The sequence below is a fragment of the Oncorhynchus keta genome, chromosome 31, assembly GCF_023373465.1.
Source record: "Oncorhynchus keta strain PuntledgeMale-10-30-2019 chromosome 31, Oket_V2, whole genome shotgun sequence".
Classification (NCBI taxonomy): Eukaryota; Metazoa; Chordata; class Actinopteri; order Salmoniformes; family Salmonidae; genus Oncorhynchus; species Oncorhynchus keta.
This window is the reverse complement of record NC_068451.1, coordinates 22,521,682-22,535,221: the sequence shown is the minus strand read 5'-3', so window position 1 is coordinate 22,535,221 and position 13,540 is coordinate 22,521,682. Positions and strand designations below refer to the sequence as shown.

The following is a 13,540-nucleotide window of genomic DNA, read 5'->3' as shown; positions in this document are numbered from 1 at the left end:
AGATTATAACAATTAGATATCATGATCATATGATGAATGTTGTTATACTGTTTGTTTTTTAGCTCTTTTATATCAAAGAAACAGGCTCTGTAACAAACAGCCTATATTGATAACTGAAGCTGAGAACCCTTAGACACACTCTCCTTTCTGACCAATACTGGAAACCAGTTGCAAAATGCCAGGCTTACTTCAAATGCTAGGTCATGAAACCCCCCCTTGTGGCCTCGTAGTGAATATATTTTGGAGAAAGTATGTGACACAAAACCAAGCACTGTATGAATAAACATTTCTATATTCCTTCAATGAGGAGTCAAAAAATGGGCCAAAAGTCTTTTCATTTTAACATGATAGGAAGTTACATAGGGATGTAAGGTAATGCCGTTTAGCACACATCCTCAGTTGAGGAGCTTCGTTAGCCATATGTCCGTTCACACGCAAGTTACTGTTTGACAGGTACCAATGGAAATGTATACATGTATGCCCTTGAGACTGACCAATGGCAGAGGACAGAGTGGGTTTATAAGAGGCTCTGACAGTGGCTCAGTACCGAGGCAAAAACGGACACAACCATGAAGGTCATCATTCTTCTCGCTCTGTTCGCTGTGGCATGTGAGTACCGGTTTATTCAACAGGAAATAATATGTGGGCCAAAAGATTGGAGACTGCATGAAAATACAACTCTGGATTAAGCTATACACTGTTTGAAAAGTTTGGTACATTTTACCTATTTCTTTACAACGATTTCTCCTTTACATCCCACTCAGTCGCTGCCCCCATTGACGATGAGGATGACAAGATTGTTGGAGGGTACGAGTGCAGAAAAACTCTGCATCCTACCAGGCATCACTGCAGTCTGGCTACCACTTCTGTGGTGGCTCCTGATCTCCAGCACATGGGTGGTGTCTGCTGCTCACTGCTACAAGTCGTAAGTGACTGGTGAAACTTTCTTCAAAAACATTTACCAAAGCCATCTACAGTATGTTTGACATGAAACTGCATTTGTCTGAGTACATCTGATTAACCCTCCCCTCTCTCTCCCCAGCCGCATCCAGGTGCGTCTGGGTGAGCAACATTGCCGTCAACGAGGGTACTGAGCAGTTCATCGACTCAGTAAAGGTCATCATGCACCCCAGTTACAACAGCCGCAACCTGGACAACGACATCATGCTGATCAAGCTCAGCAGGCCCGCCTCCCTGAACAGCTATGTGAGCACTGTGGCTCTGCCCTCCAGCTGTGCCAGCTCTGGCACCCGCTGTCTGGTCTCTGGCTGGGGCAACCTATCCGGCAGCAGCAGTGAGTAGCATTAACAATATGCCCACAAAGACAGTTTGTTTCTCAAACTGATGATAAATTATATCACTGACCACTCAGAACCAAAGAGAGAATGATCGAGAGACTAATCCTCTTCTGCTGGTCTCTAGGCAACTACCCCGACACTCTGAGGTGCCTGGATCTCCCCATCCTGAGCAGCAGCAGCTGCAACAGCGCCTATCCTGGACAGATCACCTCCAACATGTTCTGTGCTGGCTTCATGGAGGGAGGCAAGGACTCTTGCCAGGTAAGCAGAGTTGAAGCACTTCCACTGATCCATAAACAGAAGGAATGAAAATACGATTATAGAATTTCCAAAAACCATCCTTCAACCTAGATTGACTGATACCCTGAAACAAATCTGCTCACTTTTAATTTCTGTCTCCCCATCTCTCTATTAGGGAGACTCCGGTGGCCCCGTGGTGTGCAATGGTCAGCTGCAGGGTGTTGTGTCCTGGGGTTACGGCTGTGCCCAGAGGAACAAGCCTGGTGTCTACACCAAGGTCTGCAACTACAAATCCTGGATCAGTAGCACCATGTCCTCCAACTAATTGATCTAGACTGGAGGAGACATCTTCTCTCAGATAGAAATCCATGATAACAACAACTGTCATGAGAAAATAAATTATATTTTACTTTTAAATACTGTCTTCGGTTATTTTTTCACTAAAATAGTGAATGGAGGACGCTTTTCTCGTGTTTCATTTTCATTCCAGCAAGATAGGCTATACTCCTGTTTTAAAGAGAAGCACGAATAATAGGAAAGTTGAGAAATAGATAGTAGGCCTAGCCTATTGAAAGCTGATGGGATCCTCCTCTTTTTAATAGAGGCCATCACTCTGTTTTCTCAATTGCATAGCCTATAGAAATGTTGCACAACATGATTTCTTGGGCTCTCATTAAGTGTTTGATTAGATTTTTCATTCCATTTGCATTGATGTCAGAGTGATAGGACAATAGAGTGCCAGGCGGTTAGCAAGTTTGGTATGTTACTGAATGACCTGAAAATAAAGGAGAGCCACACACTCTAGGAACTCAGATGCAAAAATGTAATATCCAACGCTTCGACAGCCAAGCTGTCTTCATCAGGGTTTAATCACAAACACTGCGGGATGACTCGTTTAGATAGTGTCAAAAGACACACGTGTCTGTAATCATGGCCAAGAGTGGCCTAATATCATTGGTTAATTCTCAAATATTAAAATGGCATACAAAGAACAGCATATGATCATAAATTCATTTTAGACTACACAAGCTTACAAACAATTATCATTGGCAAAGTCACAATAATCACAAGAATGGCTTCAGATCAAAGTCTACGTTGAGACCGAAGGGAGCAAGGGTCTTTAAGGTAAAGATCCAGGCAGCCTCTCGTTTTAACAATAAATTATCATGGTCAGCCCCTCTCCTAGGAATGGTGACATGTTCGATGCTAATATAACGCAGAGACGAAATCGAGTGGCCAGCCTACTAATGACCATCAGCAGCATCAGAGCTTGGAGAAGCCTAATTACCGTGACTAAATGGTCATGTGGAATTTGACTGCCCTCATGACACGTGACCGCCAGTGTGCCAGTAATATAGTCACCGCAACAGAACTAGTTGCAACACTCACTACCGAGTTCCAAATTGCCTCTGGAAGCAACGTCAGCACAAGAACGGTTCATTGAGAGCTTCATGGCATGGGTTTCCATGGCCGAGCAGCCGTACACAAGCCTAAGATCACCATGTACAATGCCAAGCGTCAGCTTGAGAGGTGTAAAGCTCGCCACCATTGGATTTGGAGCAGTGGAAAAACATTCTCTGGAGTGATGAATCACGCTTCCCCATCTGGCAGTCCGATGGATGAATCTTGGTTTGGCGGATGCCAGGAAAACACTTTTAGGATGAATTGGAACTCAGACTGCGAGCCAGGTCAAATCGCCCAACATCAGTGCCCGACCTCACTAATGCTCGTGGCTGAATGGAAGCAATGTTCCAACATCTAATGGAAAGCCTTCCCAAAAGAGTGTAGGCTGTTATAGCAGTAAAGGGGGGACCAATTCCATATTAATATCCATGATTTTGGATGAGATGTTCGATGAGCAGGTGTTCACATACTTTTGTTCATGTAGTTTACATGTCGTAGTACTGACATTATTGCTATCAAAATGATCAAAAGCTGGTTTGGTCTGTTTTCATCTTAAATCAGGGTACAGGAGAAAAACCTTTTTTATGTGAAACTCTAATAAATATGGTCAGGCTTTTATTTTGAAAACTACTCCATTTTGACACTGGTGCTTTTCAAGTTGTTAGGGCTGGGGTGATACCAGTATCGTGGCAAGGAAACAAAACACAAAGTGGATTTAACTTCTTTGGGGAAACAGCCTTGAAGTTGGAAACAAACATCATTGTGTTTTTTATCCAGAATCACATGTATTTATTTTTAAAGCTATAGCTTGGAAAATAAAAGGACCAAAGAGTCTGGTCTGCTTCATGTTTTCATTTTTGCCATGGAAAAGATATTGCGATACTGGTATCATCACAGCCCTAGAAGAGATATGAATTCAAAATATATTTTGTGAGGATTCTGTTGGTGTTGGACAAAGTTGAAATAAGGGTTGACACGAAGGCCGACAATGAAATTATATTTGATTTATACTAAGTGACACGTAATTTCTTCATTAAAAAACAACTTGGTATATAGTTAGTCAAGGCCCTCCTGGAAAACACTTATATATATATATATATATCTTCTAGGGCTGTGATGATACCAGTATCGCAATATCTTTTCCATGGCAAAAATGAAAATATGAAGCAGACCAGACTCTTTGGTCCTTTTATTTTCCAAGCTACAGCTTTAAAAATAAATACATGTGATTCTGGATAAAAAACACAATGATGTTATATATATCTCACTCCAACTTGCCTATTGTCCTCTTCATCTTGGTATATATGCTCCCAGAACCATCCTCTTACATAGCACATATTGCACTTTTACTTTCTTCTCCAACGCTTTGTTTTTGCATTATTTAAACCAAATTGAACATATTTCATTATTTACTTGAAGCTAAATTGATTTTATTGATGTATTATATTAAGTTAAAATAAGTGTTCATTCAGTGTTGTTGTAATTGTCATTATTACAAATACAAATGTTTTATTTTTATTTTTTTAATCGGCCCAAATAATCGGTATCGGCGTTGAAAAATCATAATCGGTCGACCTCTATTAGAGGTGCATCTTTCAATATTGGTTGATGCTGGTTAATCACAACAGATGAGAGCTTTTAACAAATCAAATGAAAAGGACAACAGCAGAAAGGTGTGCTATGAATTCAACTCTGTGTACCTGTCAAGAGTCCTTGCCTCCCTCCATGAATCCAGTGCAGAACATGTTGGAGGTGATCTGTCCAGGGTCGGTGCTATTGCAGCTGCTGCTGCTCAGCATGGGGAGCTCCAGGCAGAACAGTGGGTTGGGGTAGAAGGCTAGTATATCAAACATTCTCCCTTTGGTTCTGACTGGTCAGTGATATAATTTGTCATTTGTTTGATTAACAACAAATACCAAAAGTATTTATGGGCATATTGTTGATACTACTGATAAGATAATTATGTTCTCCAGGTACATACTTCAACCGATCGCTACCTGCACCTACCCGCCTGTCCAACATCACTACTCTGGACGGCTCTGACTTAGAATACGTGGACAACTACAAATACTTAGGTGTCTGGTTAGACTGTAAACTCTCCTTCCAGACCCATATCAAACATCTCCAATCCAAAGTTAAATCTAGAATTGGCTTCCTATTTCGCAACAAAGCATCCTTCACTCATGCTGCCAAACATACCCTTGTAAAACTGACCATCCTACCAATCCTCGACTTTGGCGATGTCGTTTACAAAATAGCCTCCAATACCCTACTCAACAAATTGGATGCAGTCTATCACAGTGCAATCTGTTTTGTCACCAAAGCCTCATATACTACCCACCATTGCGACCTGTGACGCTCCCGTTGGCTGGCCCTCGCTTCATACTCGTCGCCAAACCCACTGGCTCCATGTCATCTACAAGACCCTGCTAGGTAAAGTCCCCCCTTATCTCAGCTCGCTGGTCACCATAGCATCTCCCACCTGTAGCACACGCTCCAGCAGGTTCGTCCATCAGAGTAAGCTGCACATGGAGGGCTTCCGCAGCTTGAAGGAGAGCGAGGCGGTCGAGTTCACTTTCAAGAAGTCAGCCAAAGGCCTGGAGTCCCAGAGAGTCACTGGGCCGGAGGGCACACACTGTGTGGGCAGCGAGAGGAGACCCAAAGGCAAGAGCATCCAGAAACGCCGCTCCAAAGGAGATAGGTGAGTGCCTGCCTTGTATATGCACACTCTGTCTGTACATCGAATGGGGATAAGGTATACACTAAACTGTACTCACTGAAACAGAAATATATGATCAGATAAGCAACAATGTATATATTAATCTTACACACATAACACATCTATGTGTACCATAGTAGGGTTCTAACATACTCAAAAGATGGTGGCTCAAAGTATTTTCTTTATTGTGGTTTTGGATCTCACATCTGCAATGGTCCATCCATTTTGGATATGATTCAAAATGGTGTTTCAGTTTTATCCCGTTCTGGCCTCTTCTTCTTTTCCTTGACCCCTGGCTGTTTAGGGTCACACAGGCAGGCACCTGGATCAATAGCTGTTTCATTCTGGACGTCCCTTGTGGAGTCTGGTTCTCTCTTGGAAAACCTTTTCCCAACCTCTTCCACAGAATGTGTTTTTGTGGTGGTAACCTAAACTGGTAACATGAATGTTTCTGAATCACTGTAGATGTGGATTATAATTATCCTGTCATTACAGTTTAGAACTAGTAAAATATTACACATTTCATTCGAGGTGTTTTTATTTATAAAAAAAAAAGCTTTATTTAAGTTGGCAAGTGTTTGATGTTGAAATATTACTAATGTTATAAGACCAATTTACAAAAATACGAGTTGTTTGGGCTTGTCCCTGTAAAATAACCATTAATGGTTCTAGGTTTTTTTATGCAAAGTTTCCATACCCCACTACATGCATAATGCATCCATTTAAAATGCACAAATCCCTTCACTTTTTCTCACCGTAGAAGTAAGAGGCGGGCCAACATTGTGGGTCCTTTGTCCGTTGTGGATATTGTGATGGGTTAGAGAGGGGTATCAATGTGGCCTCCTGCCAGTTGTGATTAGGCCCAGAGTATAGTCAGGGTGAGAATGGAGATTGTTACTGCCTCAAAGAAGTCCTGGGAGGCCTGTGGCGCACGATTCACTCTCCCAAGACTATGCTAGTCCTCATAAGAGGAATCATATGGGGCCAACTCCAACATTTTCAATGGAGAATAAGATAAACTGTTTAATGTCTTAAAGAGTAGTCTGTACATAGGTCTAAGATTCTAAATTATTTTTGTCAATTGCATATTTAATATTCTTTATTTAGGTGGCGGTGTTTGCATGGGATTAGAAACAGAGGACCCTGGGACTCGTTTCCCCAGTGTTATCTCTCCATATTTCTTAAAATATGGCCCAAATCAGCCACAATTTATTTTCTGATTCCATCTTAAGGCTTCCGTGCACGGAAGAGTTTGTGCATATATTATGACGACATTTCGTGACGTCTTTGTTCATTTGCGGTAAGGGTTTTTTTCGGTTGTACGGAATGTTTTCTTGAGACAAGCTGAAGTCAGTAGCCGAAGTCTAAGCCCCTTCATCGGTGATTGGTCAACAGTAAGGATTCATCAGTAAAGCCTTTGTTGTCATTCAACAAGAGACTACTCGTTTTCATGCACATTTTTTTTTTATTATTGAGAAATACTGTACCAAACATCTTAGTTGGATGTAAAATTGCACGACTAAGATCTCCTCTGCAAAAATGTCAAAATCAATGACAGATTTCTTGCGTTATCTTAGATTAATATGGACTATTTTGAAAGAAGTGTACTGGCTGGTGACTCAAAATGGACAAACAGTACTATTGCCATTACATTGTTTTCAAGCGAAGGTATTTCAAGGTAGTATGCCACACGTGTTTGGTTCGCCAACGACTTTTCCTAGTTGCCAGCGAACTGAAGCATGCTGACGCATTTAGTAGGTATATATGATGCGGGGAGGGAAGAAAACCCTGTCCATTTAATTGATAACAGATGTAGGCGCTTAGAGGTCACGGTAACCATGGCAGCCGCGTTGGCTAAAATATAGGGGTTAGAGAGGGACTGCGGGGGTCAGAGTTGGGAGATCATTGCTGTGGCTTTTTAGACAAAGGACCACTTCCCCTTTCCGGCACGCGCTCCATAATCGATGTTGAGACAGTTGGGCCTTGACACCAACCCAACGGCCAGTGGTACAAAGAAGCAACTGACCTCCTTGAGCCTCCCCTGACCAAGCCTCATCTACATCATTGAGGAAGGGGGTCCTTAATAGCTCCTCAGTGGCACAAGCAGCGGTGACAGCCCCAATGCCACTGCCCATCTGTCAAACCCTGGACGCGTGGCTATTCTACAGGTCCTGTTTAAACCAGCTATCAAAGGACGGCTACTCTTAAGGCTACCATTGACCCTAACCCTTCTGCGTGGACTGTGATACTCTGTGTATGTTCAATGGCGAAGGAATATAATTGATGTAGCTAAAAGACCTCATTGCCGCAAAGTACTGTGGACAAAGAATGAAAAGGGTGATTCATTTTGTTCATTTGTAGATGAGACTATTCAAAGTAACAAATAGCCTACTGAAACATACAGACAGAACGTGCTTTTATAAAATAGCGTACGTCCTGTAGAAAAGAGTTGCATGCTGTTATGTTCAATTTGCATTTGCACATGGGGTAGAACAAAGATCATTTGCACTTTTTAACCCACTTTTAACCCGGTTCACATGAAAAGGATGGCCATAGGCAGTGCTAGAGGCTCACTTGGTCCGATTCCAGGCTGTATCATGATTGGGAGTCCCATAGAGCGGTGCACAATTGGCCCAGCGTCGTTAGGGTTTGGCCGGGGTAGGCCACATTGTAAATAAGAATTTGTTCTTAACTGACTTGCGTAGTTAAATAAAAGTTAAATAAATACAATCAATAAATAAGCCACTGCATGGAACTGGCCAGAGTTCTTATTTGGCCGCTGCAGCACTGCCTAACTGGCTTCCAGTTGAAGCTCGCATCCGCTACAAGACCATGGTGCTTGCCTACGGAGCTGTGAGGGGAACGGCACCTCAGTACCTCCAGGCTCTGATCAGGCCCTACACAAACAAGGGCACTGCGTTCATCCACCTCTGGCCTGCTGCCTCCCTACCACTGAGGAAGTACAGTCTCTCAGCCCAGTCAAAACTGTTCTGCACTGGCTCCCCAATGGTGGAACACACGCCCTCACGACGCCAGGACAGCGGAGTCAATCACCACCTTCCGGAGACACCTGAAACCCCACCTCTTTAAGGAATACCTAGGATAGGATAAAGTAATCTTTCTCACCCCCCTTAAAAGATTTAGATGCACTATTGTAAAGTGGCTGTTCCACTGGATGTCATAAGGTGAATGCACCAATTTGTAAGTCGCTCTGGATAAGAGCGTCTGCTAAATGACTTAAATGTAATGTAAATGTATATCTCTTTAGTCACCCCCAAAACCAATTCTTTCTTTGGCCGCCTCTCCTTCCAGTTCTCTGCTGCCAATGACTGGAACGAACTACAAAAATCTCTGAAACTGGAAACACTTATCTCCCTCACTAGCTTTAAGCACCAACTGTCAGAGCATCTTACAGATTACTGCACCTGTACATAGCCCACCTATAATTTAGCCCAAACAACTACCTCTTTCCCAACTGTATTGAATTTATTTATTTTGCTCCTTTGCACCCCATTATTTTTATTTCTACTTTGCACATTCTTCCATTGCAAAACTACCATTCCAGTGTTTTACTTGCTATATTGTATTTACTTTGCCACCATGGCCTTTTTGCCTTTACCTCCCTTCTCACCTCATTTGCTCACATTGTATAGAGACTTGTTTATACTGTATTATTGACTGTATGTTTGTTTTACGACATGTGTAACTCTGTGTCGTTGTATCTGTCAAACTGCTTTGCTTTATCTTGGCCAGGTCGCAATTGTAAATGAGAACTTGTTCTCAACTTGCCTACCTGGTTAAATAAAGGTGAAATAAATAAATGAATAAAAAATAAATAAAAAACATCATCCAATTGAATTATGTTACTCTCAGTCTGCAAACCAGAATTTGTAAGATCCTGGTCGAATGAAACAGACGGAGGCCCAGTTAAAGAGTCAAAAAGGTTTATTCACGGAACGTTCTACCGTCAAGAATACAAAACACTGACTTCTCACGCCCACACATTCACACAGCCATACGCGCACACACACACACACACACACACACACACACACACACACACAAACAGACGCACACACATGTCCTGCTACGCACACACTGTCTGTCTCACTACCCAGCCGACAGAGATAGTGACCTTGTCCTTGAGACGTACTCCCCGTTCTCTCCCAAATCTCTTGTCAGGTCGACACCAAGCTCAGACAGTCTGTGTTTAAAATACCATAAAGACATTGTTTTACCCTAATTCTGACTAGGACTACACATTTATTGATTATGATTTAATACATTTTAATCAATTCCATACAATGATATGTTTCAAGGCGGAATATTCTAATCATTCAATTAACAGAGAATTTCTACCTATCAGCTACTCACAGCCTCTGCTGGGTAGGTTGCCCCAGCCAGCGGGTGCCAGAGCTGGCATAGTGGCAGGGCATGACCACAGTGCACGTGTAGCTGTTCAGGGAGGCATGTTTGCTCAGCTTGACGTCGTTGTCTAGGTTGCAGCTGTTGTAACTGGGGTGCATGTTGACCTTCACTGAGTTGAACTGCTCAGTGCCCTCGTTGACGGCAATGTTGTGTGGTCACCTCGACATACCTGAATGTGGCTGGGGAGAGAGGGTTAATCAGATGTACAAATACAGTTATGTCGAACATACTCTAGATGGCTTTGGTTTATGTTTTTGAAGAAGGTTTCATCAGTCACTTACGACTTGTAGCAGTGAGCAGCAGACACTGCTGGAGATCAGGGAGCCACCACAGAAATGGTAACCAGGCTGCAGTGATGCCTGGTAGGTTGCAGTTATTTCTGCAATCATACCCTCCAACAATCTTTTCATCCTCATTGTCAAATGGGGGCAGCGACTGAAATACAGACAGAAAGAATTAGTGTCAAATTGCATGGAAATACAACTCATGCAAACAGAAGGGTACCCGTGTTCAGTAAATATTCACTATTCAGAGTATTATCACAGGATGGACACCAATACGAACTTAAACAATTTCTCTCAACAAGTAAAGCAAGGACTTACATGCAACAGCAAACAGAGCCAGGAGAATAAGGTACTTCATGATTGTGTTTTTTAGCTGCAACACAGGACTCAATCACGAAGACAAACTTGTTATATACCCACTTCACCAGCCACGTTATCTGATCTTCTCAAGGATTTGCACTTCTGTGAACAGTAGGCCTATATTTGACACTCAGACGTTACTCTACCTGGGAAAGAATTATGTCCATCTGAAGTGACACAAGCATCAGCATTTTTCTTATTCTTATTTTCATACACACAACTTAAGTGGCAGCTTAGTTGAATATTTTCTAACACTTTTAACAATTGCATGGCGGGTGGTACTGTTGTTATTTCCTGTCTCACTGTTGTCTTCCTGTTGCCTAGGGACTTAACTCCAGCACAGTGAGTACAGTGCAGTCACAGAGCAGCACAGAGACACATTAGAATACAGTGTATATTATAGTTGAATTGGAATGACAGAGGATAATAACATGATGGTGTCTGAGTGTATCATTGACAGCACCAAATGCATTAAAAGGGAGGAACGAGACTGTGGTGATTCTGATGAGTGGACTACGGTCATATTTGTCAGTGCAGAGACCCTGAAAGGACATGATTCTGGTACCAAGACAGAAGACTACGGCTCTGAGGGCTCGAAGGGGAGATGTTCCAGAGTTGCTGCAGCGTGTCTGGGCCTGCTGTGCCTTCTCCTACTGGCTGGGATCATGGTGCTGTTTGTCTACTATAATGGAGTCACTGTCCGTTTGGTTGTTAGTTTATAGAACCAGCAACAACAACCTGACTGAACAGAGAGACGAGCTACAGGTCCAAAACAAAAACCTGGATAAAGAAAAGGCAGATCTAAAGAGAAGGTACAATATGCTGAATCAAACCTGCCTTGAAGTATGGAAGAAGTTTGGTTCCAGTTTGTACTACATCTCTGACTGGACTGAATCCTGGGATGAGAGAGCTGTCTCCCCCACGCCGCGGAAATCGTCCTCCAGCCATAAGCCGCGAGGAGGGGCCTCCAATGGTCAATGCTGGGCCCCTAGTGATGGCTGGGGACTAGGCTGAGGGGTCCCATTGAGGAAAGGGGCGCTGTAGAGGGGAGAGGGAGGCAGCCAGCGCTCCGAGTTAGGGGGAGGTCCTATCCCCAGTCCCAGTCCTAAACCCAGCTTTTCCTCCATACTGCTCTCTGCCCCCTCGCATTCTGCCTCTCCCACCTCCCGCTCACCACTATCCTCATCCTTCTCAAAACTATCCCTCTCCAACCCTTCACCTCCACCCACTGCAGTAAACAAGAGGACATAGTAGAAAGCAGTGGTTAAAAAGTGCAGTTTTTATATGTATTATCTGAATGTTCCTACAAGTCTTGAATCTAAGACTTTACCTCATTGTTAGTGTTCAGATTTACCTGGTTCTGTATCAGTGAAGCATGTGAAACTGGCCTTCCCTCTGGTGCTTTGCTTCTGTCTGGCCTGGTGAAGCCTGGGGCTTGCCTGAGCTGACCGTCCCAGCATGGAAGCCCTTCTTTTGGATGGCAGGTAACAAGTGCGGTGCCTATCTGCCTGACAACTAACTAATCTTTCAGTGAGGGCAGCATAAGGCATATGTTTACAGGATACAACTAAGTGGCACATAAAAAAATAGGGGCGCTAGGAGAGCATCATGTGCAGGGACGTACTGAGATCAACATTCACTATAATGTGCATTGGGGGGGGGGCGGCAGCGTAGCCTGGTGGTTAGAGCGTTGGACTAGTAACCGGAAGGTTGCGAGTTCAAACCCCCGAGCTGACAAGGTACAAATCTGTCGTTCTGCCCCTGAACAGGCCGTCATTGAAAATAAGAATATGTTCTTAACTGACTTGCCTGGTTAAATAAAGGTAAAATTAAAAAAATAATAATAATAATTCGTTTGCATACGATATTATTCATTCATACCAGGTAGCCTACAGCTAAAGTCCTGGAGCAGACGTTCATCAACTGTAAAATATGGCATGCACTCTCTCTGAAAACTAGAATTTAAATTCCTTTATATTAGTGCAAAAACAACTATATGAAAGTGCCCATCAACAGAGATATGCAAAAGTACAGAAACACTTGAGTAAATAGAGGATCGAGGGAATTCTACAAAAGAGAGAAATATAATACATGTTACCAAATAGTTTCACAAATGACAAATAATTTACAACATAAATTTCAACTTGATGATGATTTCTAGCACCTTTATAATTGCATTTTTGTCGCAGCGATGCGCATTTTTTTCTGCACCACATCCGCAATGGTTGCGCATTCCGCATATATTACTGGTGATGCTGATATAGCACTGCGCTTCAAGTTAGCTAGCTTTAATCTCGAAAATGTCAATACACTTAGTGGGATAAAATCGTATTTTACTCACCTCCCGATTATAAGACAAAACAAAGGCACATTTGATGCAGTTGTCCTAAACGTAACCCCCCCATCAAGCTTGAAATTGTACACAAACCGTAGAGCGTCGCTGAATATTGACGTCACCATTCCACTGTCACATGTTCCCAGCGCTAGTTTAAGGGAATAGGAATGTGAGGCATTTGCTATAAGGGAAGAACAATATGTATGTCAGGAGAAGTGCAGTATTATCATAAGGAGACGAATACTTTGAATGCGGAGGAGGGATGGAGGGCAGAGGAGGTCTAAAAGAGGGAGATAGGGAGGGAGGACGGAAGAGGATGAGCTTGAGTCGGTTAAACATGACGGGAAAAGGGAGATGGTTTGTTAAATAAGAATGTTAGAAAGTGTAAGCAGAGCCATCTTAAGACAGGAGGAGAAAGGGAAGTTAATGAGGTCGAAGCATCGGAGGTGGTAGGTGTGGTGAAGTTCTCAGG

The 13,540-nt window shown here is 42.9% G+C and overlaps 2 pseudogenes; both read left to right on the top strand.

Moving 5' to 3' along the window:
- The first annotated feature begins 560 nt into the window (after window positions 1-560).
- On the top strand, window positions 561-1,955 carry LOC127914327 (trypsin-3-like; annotated as a pseudogene).
- Window positions 1,956-11,146: 9,191 nt separating this feature from the next.
- Window positions 11,147-11,747, top strand: LOC118383590 (uncharacterized; annotated as a pseudogene).
- Window positions 11,748-13,540: the final 1,793 nt, after the last annotated feature.